General features: G+C 40.7%; 1 long non-coding RNA gene across 1 annotated transcript; it reads left to right on the top strand.

Moving 5' to 3' along the window:
• Positions 1-237: 237 nt before the first annotated feature.
• Positions 238-6,679, top strand: LOC127536468 (uncharacterized). The gene is made up of 3 exons (XR_007945461.1): positions 238-810; positions 3,751-3,849; positions 5,547-6,679. It is a non-coding gene; the product is annotated as an uncharacterized LOC127536468 (long non-coding RNA).
• Positions 6,680-11,609: the final 4,930 nt, after the last annotated feature.

Raw genomic sequence — 11,609 nt, 5'->3', positions numbered from 1 at the left:
TAAAAAGTGAGTGTAAAGTGATTATGTTTCGATGGATGCTACATACTAAAAATAAGATGCCACATTGGTTCAGCATTGCATTGTTTTTTTTCACATAAATCCTGCATGACAGTTTGGCACCTTTAGTTCTTGACAAGTATTTACAATGTTTGTTGTTTTGTGCTTGTGACTAGTAATGGGTAGTGTGTTGTTTTGTTTTTTTTGTTTTTTTTTTTGCATTTATGATCTTTGGTGTTCATGGTTTCATGTTCTTTTAAAAGCCAGCAGGTGTAGTAGGGTTCTGTGCAGCAGGATCACATCACGAAACCTTCAGCAAAGCCACACTGTTGACACTGAGCAACCATGACAGACAGGACGACATTCCGATGTCATGAATATGGAGGATGTGTAGATGGTGTGGTCTAGTGTTGTGTGGAGAAACTGCTGCTGACTAAACAGATTAGTGAGGATTTAATGCTGCAAGGTTTTTACTTGGTCGATATTCTGATCCGGTTGCGGATGCCTACAGCTTTCACACAGCTGTAATCCACGCTCGCTCGCAGTGGATCCGCTGCTGCAGGGAGCTCCAGCGAGGAGGGAAATGTGACACAAGGAGGCGGGTCTTACAGAGGAAGAAAAGGAGTGCTGAGTGAATTTCATTGGCTGTTTGGAGTAGAGTACACGGTGTACCCAGTTAATGTCTATGACCCCGGTGTATTTGTGATGCTAATTTTCATTGACATCCTTCAGATTTTCTTAACCATCTCTGCAGGGGAGATGAAATTACTTAATTCAACCTCTGTGTTTTTCATGGCCTCTAATAATGGAAAGGTGAGACTTTTTTTCCTCTTGTTGTATAGCATATTTTTCCTACAAATTAGGCTGAGCTCGGTTTTGCCAGTTTGGAAACGAGTCCAAGAAAACGAAGCATCAAATGATCAGTTTAATCTACCACAAAGCCTCTGATCCTCAATGCAGCTGGTGTTTTTTTTTTTTTTTAGATGTCACAAGTGATACACAAATGAGAAACACCCTTTTTCATGTTTGGCTTAAGACAAACCTGAATAGTTTACAGGTGATTCACTTGGACTCCAGCCAGTGTAGGTAGTGAACCACTCCTAAATACTGAGTCAGCTGAGAAATCAGCTGCCAGTGTCCCATTTAAAGCATTTGAAATCCGATGAGCAAGTGTGCCGAAGTGCTTGTTTTAATAAAAAAAAAAAACTCCAGCTAGCAATTTAAAAACAAATCCAAAGATAAAGATGACACACTTCTGATTAATTATTATACTTTTTTTTGTTTGTTTTAACATCATTCTAGTTCATGGTCAAATTTGAAGCAGCAGATGGATCAGATATAAAAATCTATATTTAGTATGTACCAACCTTGAAGCGCCACATCCTCCAACTTCTGTAGTACAACTCAGGAGCATCTTTTAATCGATCCACCTTTCATGGTAAATGCTAAACATAAAGGATCCTGAAATGATTATGTGAGGTCCATGAATTCTCGGTTTTTAAAATGAACTCTTTAAAAGCATTTATCGCAGTTTTGGTGGGCTTTCATTGTATTATAGGCCATCTAAAAATGGTTTGCATTGTGTCCTCTCTGGTTTGAATCGCAGCTGCTCAGTGTAACATAATGCAGGTGTTTGACTTGTAGAAAACCAACCATTAGACTTTCAACTGATCGTAGAAGCTGAAAGATCCTCAGGTAGTTGTTGTAGTATCACCCCCCCCCCCCCCCCCCTTTTTTTTTTTATAGCCTCTACAAATTCTGAAATGCAGGCTAATCTTGACTTTTCTAAGTCTAAAGTCAATTGACCATTACTGTCAGAACATTGCTGCTGATTACTTGCTGAGAGTCATATATTCAGCTTGACTCTTTGAAACACACTGCTGTTAAGACTTCCAATAATGAGCTTAGTTTGTTGTATGTCCTTGTTGGTGAGGGTCGCTTGCCAGATTTTTGTAGTGAGTGGGTTCAAGGAGCAACCTATAATATCCATCCATACAAATCTCTTAGCTTGTGGTTGACCCATTTTGTACTTAAGTTGAATTATTTTAAGTAAAAAGCTTTTAAACACCAAGTTCAGGCCCTGTGGAGCTCATATAATCTGGGAATTCAGATTGCGTGATTGTAAACATTTCCTTGTTTCACTTTTCAATGGAATGGAAATGGATTGTATAACACAAGCAGCCAGTGAAGGGGTTTTAAAACGCAAAATTAGAATCTGTGTTACAAAAATGAACTCATTGTTCCAGGATAATAGTCCGTAGTGCTGTCAGGTTCATCGTGACGTTCAGTGACATTTACTTTCTGCCCTAGTTTAAGATTAAATGGACGCATCAGCCTCGTTACGCAACCCCGTCACTGACATGCAAGCTCAGAATGTACAGTCCTGCTGTGCTTTTGTTTTTCTATTGTTCCTAATTTACCTTTTGTTGACTAAATGAGCAAATCATCTCCGACAGTGTGTGGTTTTTGGAATGGGTGTGTTTTGGGAAAGCAGCCCGCTGAGAGTAATGCATTTCGACAGCGGTGTGTATGCGTTGGAAAGTGGGCGTGTTTGGTCGGTGAGCCTGCAAATCTGGTTGGGTGAGAGCGGGGCTGTATAAAAAGGTGGAGCACAGCGCAGAGGCTCTCTCTCAGTAGTTCAAGTTCATCCCTGTTTGGCATCTGTTAGGATTTTGAGCGTGGCTGGGAACGAGAAGGTCCATCTGACCAGTTGGACTGACTTTTTTTAAAACCTTTTTTTTTTTTTTTTGGAAGGTGAGAAATCCAAAACTGGTTTCACAACTAACTTTTGATGGAAGCAGCGACTTTAAAGGCTTGGGTAAAAATCGTTTGTCTCGTAAGGGGTGTGACTCCAACCAGGCAGATGTGTTAATGCTTCACGTATGTTTTACCTTATTCATCATCCTCCTCACCTTTCCTGGAGCCTTCATCACAAACTGTTTTTTATTTATTTTTTTTTTTTTAAACGATGCAAACACTTCGAGTTTGTGTTGTAATGCATCTTTTTGTCCCGTTCTGCTGGGTTGCTTTTTTAGAATGAAATTATACCTACCTTCTCCCATCCTTGCACCTGAATAAGATCCACTTTTTTAAAATGTAAAGTCTTGGTTTCACTCCATCTGTTCCTTCTCTCTGGTAATTTTTGCTTTTAAATCTTGGTTGGACAGACGGCTATCCCTCTCCATCCTCTTCTTTGATTTTCTTCCTCAACTATTCATGTCCAGTTATGTAAAGCAGCCGTGTCTTAATCGGTTACATGTGTGAATGAATGAAATTGTCTTTGTCTTTGCTGCGTCAGTTTATGGCGCAGCATGAATAGACGCTCTGTTGATTTGGCCCAGATCTAGTTCAAACATGATCATTTAATAACGGGGGCTGAGTTGGGGGCATTCCTGGCAAAAAAAAAAGCATGAAATCAGAAGAAACTGCTTCATAAAGGACACATCTCATATGATTCCAGCTGCAAAAAATTGGACTATAGGGTTACTCTGCACGGCATTCAAGCTAGATTTGCACACAGCGAAGTTTGGTGCCATGGCTTAAGGCGAGGGCTCATCCTTCCTCATGCTTGGATCAGATGGTCTTGATTTATTTGCAAGCCAGCAGCAGTGTTCGCCTCCTCTTTTTGGCAGTTATATTTTCTTTTGAAGTTCAGATGACTGATTTTATCTGATGTGCTTGTTAAAGTTGAGTAATGCCTCGATTTACAAGTCTTAAATGGTGCATTTATTTTTCCTTGTTGTCTTGAACCAGCCCGGCTCTTCCGTTGGTTTTGACCCATCTCACAACACATCAGCAGACATGATCATCAGACTGGGCAGACTGACACCTGGATACTTCCGCCTCCTCCAGGTATGTGCTGTTTCAGCCTTTGTTCTAGCTACTTCTAATGAGCAAAATGGATGCCAGGTGCATCTACTGGTACGTTATCTCTAATCGCCACCCGGCCATCTGTAGGAGTAATGTAGACTTTAAAATCTAGCTTGAATAACCACTTCTGCAAGATGCTTAAAGGCCTCACTGTTGCTTTTTGTGAATTGCATTTTCCCTGTCATCTTTTCCATCACTAAGGTCTTGATTCTTTGCGTATATTTCCACCAGTTGTGCTGATTTGAGACGAGGGGCTTGGTACTGTTGTGTAACCCGCGATCTGCTTTCATCACCAGCTTAATTAGGGGTGACACTAAGCATTGTAATATCATTTCCTCTCAACTTTTTTGTTCAGTCAGCCGTCACCGTAATCCACACATTGGTAGTGGCCATCCATATGTCTCGTCCATTGTCTAAAGTCTTTGTTCACTTATTTACACTAATTCAGAAACAAAGACTGCCCCCTTGTGTGACTTTACAGTGACTCAAATGTTTAACAGACCGGAGAAAAGTGCCTGGCTGTTGCATAAGATCTGGCACATTGGCTGGACAGGAAATTTGCTTTGTTAATACAGAGTAATTGTAGTGGAGATTGTAAAACTACCAAGGGCCGCTTGATTGCAGTTTTCTGCTTAGCATGTCAAGACGGGCAGCTTTTCTGACACATTTCCTCAGAAGTTTGAATCACTCCAGAAAATGGCTAACTTGGCATGAACTAAGGATGCAGAGACTGGCACAGTAGCACAACAGTAATTCTGCTTTTTTCTTTTTTCTTTTTTTTTTTTGGGTGTGGATTGTTAAGATACCAAGACCTAATGTGTAGTTGGATTTTAAATGAAGGCAGTTTCTAATTTCTTCCAAATTGTGCTCCTGAAAAATATCCTGAGATAAAATCAGTTCACCTAAACCACATGCTAACTCCAGTGTTGGCCAAGGCGATGAGTATCTGATGAACTCCTGCAAAAGCAAGTCCCAGAACTTTAAAATTATGTTTTTGTAAATGTTTTCTTGTTGGCCACAATAGTTGTAACATAAAATCATTACCATCAAGTGTTGTGAAAATGTTCTCTTAAAGTTCTACAGTTGGCTCTGAAAATGCAAATGAAAATTTTATATTATTTTCACATTTTGCTAACAAATGTAGGTCACTCTGTTGCCATTGCCAGAGGTGAGATCTTACCTAGCTTTGTGTTTAATGAAGGCATTTTGCAGTGAAGTCAGCTGTCTCAGATGCCTGAACTTTTAAAATCCTGACGTTCTTCTCTTGTTGCCTCAGGACTTTCAGGGATCATAGATGGCAGATGGGGCTATGCATTTGGATCTAATGTAGGCAGCGCTTCTATTAAAGTTGTTTGATTTCCACACAGTTTGCTCTTTATAGCCAGCATTGAGAACAGGACATTGTTCCCCCCCCCCCCCCCACCACTAAAATCTCTTCCCCTCTTAAATCTTTAATCATCGTTCTTGCCAAAGGTTTGGTCACATGGCACTGTGCTGTGGAACTGAAGCTGCAGAAAGAAGAAGCCTCTTAGGACTAAATATTTTGTGACTGTTTGCTTGTTGACCGGTTTAACCAATCACGGTTGAGCATCTCTGTTGACAGCAAGCAAATTTTCAGTGTGCCATTGTTTCCACTGTTGGCTGACCTCCGACCTTTTTGCTTGCTTTTGTCTGTGCAGAGGCAAGTAGCAGGTGAGGTGCAGACACAGCCACAGGACCGGGCCGTCAACCAGATCGCTATGATGCTGGCCATCATGGGCCTGAGTTTGTCCTACTACAGTGCCAAACAGATGACGGATAAGGTCCAAGCCCAGCCTGCACCCTGAAGTGATTTGAAACACTCCGATCGTGGAGACGATGGATGAACCAGTGAGAAGTGAAGGAGGTGGAGCGAGGAAGCAGAAGTGGAGGCGTAGCAGCGTCCCTCTGGATTCAGCACTTTTCTCACCTCACAGTCATACTCGCACTCGGACACTGAATTTGTGGGATCCCTCAATCACCATCCAAAAAGCTTTCATAACTGCAATTAAGTGTTGTCTATATGTTCTGTCACTAGGACCTTCAGGGATTTGTGGGGGTGACTCACTCTGGGTCATGGATAGAACAGATTTTCTTTAATAGACTGGTTCGGGTGGGTGATCAATGCTAGCTAACTGGGTCTGAACTTTAGTCATTACAATGGTACATGCTTGCAAGATGCCATTTTCTAAATTATATAAAGGAAAAGAAACTGTGAAAAATGCAAATGGAGTTAAATTACATGCACAGTAATGCATATTTAAGGGATGGCAGACTGCAATTGAGATGTACCTTGTAACGAAGTGACGGCAGGCCCAGAAAACAGTAAAAGGGGATTAAAAGTTAGCTCAACCCTTTTCTTTTTTCTTTTTCCTTCAGCAAGACAATCTTGCAGAGCCTTCTGAACAGGTTAGGAGCTGTATTTAACAATATATAAGAATATACACATGTGAACTGTACCTGTCGGGTGTCTGCGATTCAGTCAATATTTGCACAGAACTGCAGGGTTATTTTTGAATATTACAATGGATTTGCAAAGGGACTTATTCACTTTTTTTTTCTCTTGTGATTTCACTGTTAACATTTAATGTTGAAGTCCTATATGTGCAACTACCATAAGCACCCTGGTTAAGAACCTTTTCCTGCAGTATGTTAATGCAGACATTTAACTTTACTGAATTGCATGGGTGTGACCTTTTAATCAATTCATGTGTCTGTCTGGTTTTTATTGATGAGTGAATGTATTACTTTATTTTGTATGATTTAATAAAGCTGTGAATATTTTTGAAAGATATGTACAGTTGATGGTATTTGAGTTATTGAAAGCTAACTCATAATTTGAGTAGAAACGATCTGGGTTGGGTTTAAAACCGTCCTGACGTTGGCGCTGAGAGCTGCACAGCTATAGTACTCCCTGCATCAGAGAATCTACGGTGTCATTTGCACGCAACAGGATGTGGTCGGCCTGTTGCACACGTTATGCTTCCCTTTAAATGAGGCAGCTTTTTTTTCCCCCATCTGCTTGTGTGCCCTCTTCACATGCAAGCCCAAATTGATAGTGAAATTGCAAAAATGTGGTTGTGCAGGGATGACTTTGATTGAGTGTCTGAGTTGGAAGCTCATGCATTTGAGCATAGATGGATCTTAGTGGCGGTAGGCATGTTGGGAATGAAAACCAAGGTGTGAGGAGAACATATTCTAATATTTCAGTTCCAAGTAGACAGTTTTCTGATGTCTTCTTTACTAAATCTTGGATTGTACAGTTCGTGTGCTTCACGGAAAACAAAAGATGGAAGGTTGACTGGTTTAAATGCTCCATATTGCCACATAGATTTATTTTTCATCAATTGCACACTGATAAGTCAAGCGTGGCAGAACTCGACATATTGGTCGTACAAAACGAACATTTTGGGGCTTAATTTGCATCTTCCACTGCAACACACAAAACAGGTTTGAGGCAGATTGGCGACTGTTGTTCTGCACGTTCTCCCCTTCTCTTACAGGGTGTTGAGGTTAGAAAGTGCGCATGTCTGCTCCCAGACTGATGTGATGCACTGGGACAGGCCGAGACCTCGTTGGGCGCCACGTGCCCCTCTGCCCACGCCACAAGCTCCTCCCCTTCGCCCTCCCCATCCCTTCCCCCTCGCACATCACTGGGCAAAAATCTCACTTTGGCATCTCAGTGCTGTAGCATCAGGACACAACCCCTAACGGAGGGCGCCTATTGGTTAACCGGCGATGCGTCACCAAAATCGGCCTGATTCTGAGCCGCAGATACAAAAGGATGGGGATAAGGTCATTGGTAGGGAATGTGGATGGGAGGATCGTTGCATGGGACGAAAGCAGGCGCTTTCAGTCCCTTTGTTTTGATAACTAACAAGTTTAGAGAAGCTTCACTTAGAGAAGTGGCTCTCAAAAGTCAAAACCGAATTAAGTTATGTGGATGAGGTGGCTTTGAAGATGTTCTTGTGGTCAAGGAAGCTCTTTGTGAAACAGTTTGGTGGAATTTAAAGCTGCAGGTACACCAAGAAACTCTCAACAGGACAGTAAAGCTCAGTCTCAGATGAATGTCACCTTTTTTTTTTTTATCCCAACACTGAGTCACAATCTGTGAGAAGAGCAATAAAATAAATATGATCAACAAAACTCTTTTGTATGTCAGGAGACTTTGTTGCTCTTCTTTGCATAACATTGTATGTAAATAATGACCTTATTCCAAAGAGAACAGTGCAATAATGAAGAAATATTGTTCTGGATGATGTTTGTATGATGGGATGTGCATTGATTTTTCTATCAGAAAGTACTGTATGTGGTCTAGCTCATGAAGAAAGTGTGGGAGAAGAATCTTTTCTGTTTTGTTGCTGCTTTTTGTTTTAAATAAAAGTTTTATACGAAGTGTTTTATACGAAGTGTATGTGTGTCTAACTACTTATTCTACAGCCAATCATCACATTTATGTTTGACTAAGAGGTGTCCTTTATTCTCGTGCTGCTCGCTTTCCTTTAAACCACTCATTGCACTTTATCAATACATTTTTCATGTCAAGTGATATAAATCATCCACAGCAACAATAGAACTATAGTACATTCTCTCATTTTCATTTGAGGGCTTTTTTTTTTTTTCCTTTTTGTAATTATTGCACACCAAAACAGCTCTCAAGCCCACTTAATGCTTGTTTTCCCTCAGGTAAATAAAGCTTCCACCACTTTGCACCTTTTAAATGCAATGAATTACAGATTATTTTAATCCTCACCCCCAATGGATGACTTAGCAGGTGCTTCTGTGTCTCTGCCTATATTATTGTAAAGTACATTTTTAATGCCTAGCCCTGTTTGTTTTTCTCTCTGCAGTGCTCGGGGCTCTCTTAAGACCTTAATCTAAATATAGAGGTAATAATGTAACACCGGGGATTTCTTCTCCTTGATATTGAAAATAAATGCATTTGTCCACTCCAATAAGCTATGAAGCCATAGGCCCACCCTACTGGCAGCTAAACACTGAATAAAGATGATGCATAGCTGTAATTAATATCCATGGCAGTATGTTGCTGTCATTAAGATGCACCCATGATGCACCATATAGATTTCTTCTGTGTTCAAACATCTTGTGCAGGTGTCCTAAGGTCACCAAATGTAAAAACACAAGCAGATCGTGGTGCTCCCTCTGTGCGCAGATCACATCAGGTCACATTTTAGCATCCCTGGCATAGTCAGGCTGAGGAGGTGGCGGCATGCACGTGCCTGGCTGGAGCGTGTGCTGGATGGGGTTCACTCTGGGGTGGCCTCTGCCTGGGGAGCCACTGTTGTGACTGGCGTCCACAACGTGCCGACTGCAGAGAACACTGTGTCTCTGAGATGGCAGACTCTCCGGCCCTGCAGCACAATCAGCAGCATCCATTTTTATCTGTTGCCACATCAAAGCTTATAAATCTTAAAATAAAACATTTTCAGTTATTGAATATCTCCCTAGTAATAAAAGGCCTATTTTTGTAGTTATCATGAAATTTAGTCATTATATGAATCACTTGGGGTGCATAAAAAGTAATTTAAAAAAAATGTGAAGTTGCAGTTTACTCAGCAGCAGTTATGTGTTTGTATCTCTGGCCTTTAACCTATCAGGTCAGTGATGTAGGGCGTCATGTTCTGTGTCTTAATCGTGCAGTGATTTTTTTTTTCTCCCTGCGGCTCCCTTTTCATTGGGATTTGCAATAAAGCTGCTTATCTCTGTATTCAAAGGCTGTTTGTTTCTCTATTTATGGACTGAAAGATTTTTTTCCCACAGGTTCCATCATCATTTTGTATCATGACTGTTTGCTGATATCTTCCCTTCAGGACAAACAGAACAAGTATCAACAGTTATAGATACGATTATTATTTGATCGGTTAAACTCTTTTCGAAGGCGTGGATTTCAATCTTTTGCTCACTTGGACCACATCTGTCCAGTAGTAAATTCTCACCTTAATTGCAGGATAAATGTAACTGGAAAAGGAGACAACATTTTAAAGAAAGCGAGAAGAAAGCAACTGATAAACTTTATCCATCAGCAATATCAGCAAGTTTACTTTCAAGACTTGAACATAATAATAATTAATATGCCAAGTACAATTGTCACACTTAAAGACAACTTAGTGAATCGCTAATGCAGCGAACAGTAAATACACCCAACAAAAACATAAACGCAACACTTTTGTTTTTGCTCCCATTTTTTATGAGATGAACTCAAAGATCTAAAACTTTTTCCACATACACAATATCACCATTTCTCTGAAATATTGTTCACAAATCTGTGATAGTGAGCACTTCTCCTTTGCTGACATAATCCATCCCACCTCACAGGTGTGACATATTAAGATGCTGATTAGACACCATGATTAGTGCACAGGTGTGCCTTAGACTGCCCACAATAAAAGGTCACTCTGAAAGGTGCAGTTTTATCACACAGCACAATGCCACAGATGTGGCAGCGATGAGGGAACATGCAATTGGCATGCTGACAGCAGGAATGTCAACCAGAGCTGTTACTCGTGTATTGAATGTTCATTTCTCTACCATAAGCCGTCTCCAAAGGCGTTTCAGAGAATTTGGCAGTACATCCAACCAGCCTCACAACCGCAGATCACGTGTAACCACACCAGCCCAGGACCTCCACATCCAGCATGTTCACCTTCAAGATGGTCTGAGACCAGCCACTCGGACAGCTGCTGAAACAATCGGTTTGCATAACCAAAGAATTTCTGCACAAACTGTCAGAAACCGTCTCAGGGAAGCTCATCTGCATGCTCATCGTCCTCATCGGGGTCTCAACCTGACTCCAGTTCGTCGTCGTAACCGACTTGAGTGGGCAAATGCTCACATTCGATGGCGTCTGACACATTGGAGAGGTGTTCTCTTCACGGATGAATCCCGGTTCACACTGTTCAGGGCAGATGCCAGACAGCGTGTGTGGCAATATGCTACGATATTCTAAAGCAATCCAAAAAATAACACAAAAAGCTAGTTCACTTGGTAGAAATTATGCTCCTTACATAGATTTTGAATTCACAGCAAAAAGAAAAAAGTAATTAAAGAAAAAAGTAATTTCTGCACCAAACTGCTGACACAGTCACAATGCATACTAACAACTGGTGTTATGTTAATGGTTAAGTACAGGAGATACTGCATTTGTTGTTGCTTTGCTTCTTTACATCATGTTAGTGCTGAACAAAAGGTTTTTGTTGTTGGTTCAGCTGTTTTACACTTTCTTTTTTTGACCTGCTGACCCTTTGTTCATGTGTTTTTCTTATTTGTATCGTTCTGGTGAATAGGGACTCTTTCCTATCCCACAAACGAGGTGACTGAATTGGTTTCTTTGCTTTTGCATCAGAACCTTTGTTCCTGCCTTGATTTTTGGGAACATACATATGATGGTGATTCTCAATTAAACAAAAAAGTGGTTTCACCCAAACATTTTTGACATCATATATCATTCATTAACCAAAAAACAATATTGCAGGGTTCTGCACATTATTACATTGCTTAAAAAGTTTGAGTTTTGCTTCAAACCTCATCAAAGGGTGTTGTGTTGTAGTTTTAATCTTAAAGCCACATCTGTTTTATAACTCAACCTAAAATTACTTCATGTTCATATCCCAAATACTGTTGATTTTCTTCCATCAAGTCCATAGCTTTTTCATATATGCTGCTTCACAACAAAACACATGGGGTGCAGGGAGTAATTTGCAGAA

This window comes from Acanthochromis polyacanthus, chromosome 12 (assembly GCF_021347895.1).
Source record: "Acanthochromis polyacanthus isolate Apoly-LR-REF ecotype Palm Island chromosome 12, KAUST_Apoly_ChrSc, whole genome shotgun sequence".
NCBI lineage: Eukaryota > Metazoa > Chordata > Actinopteri > Pomacentridae > Acanthochromis > Acanthochromis polyacanthus.
This window is presented reverse-complemented; position numbering and strand designations above follow the sequence as displayed.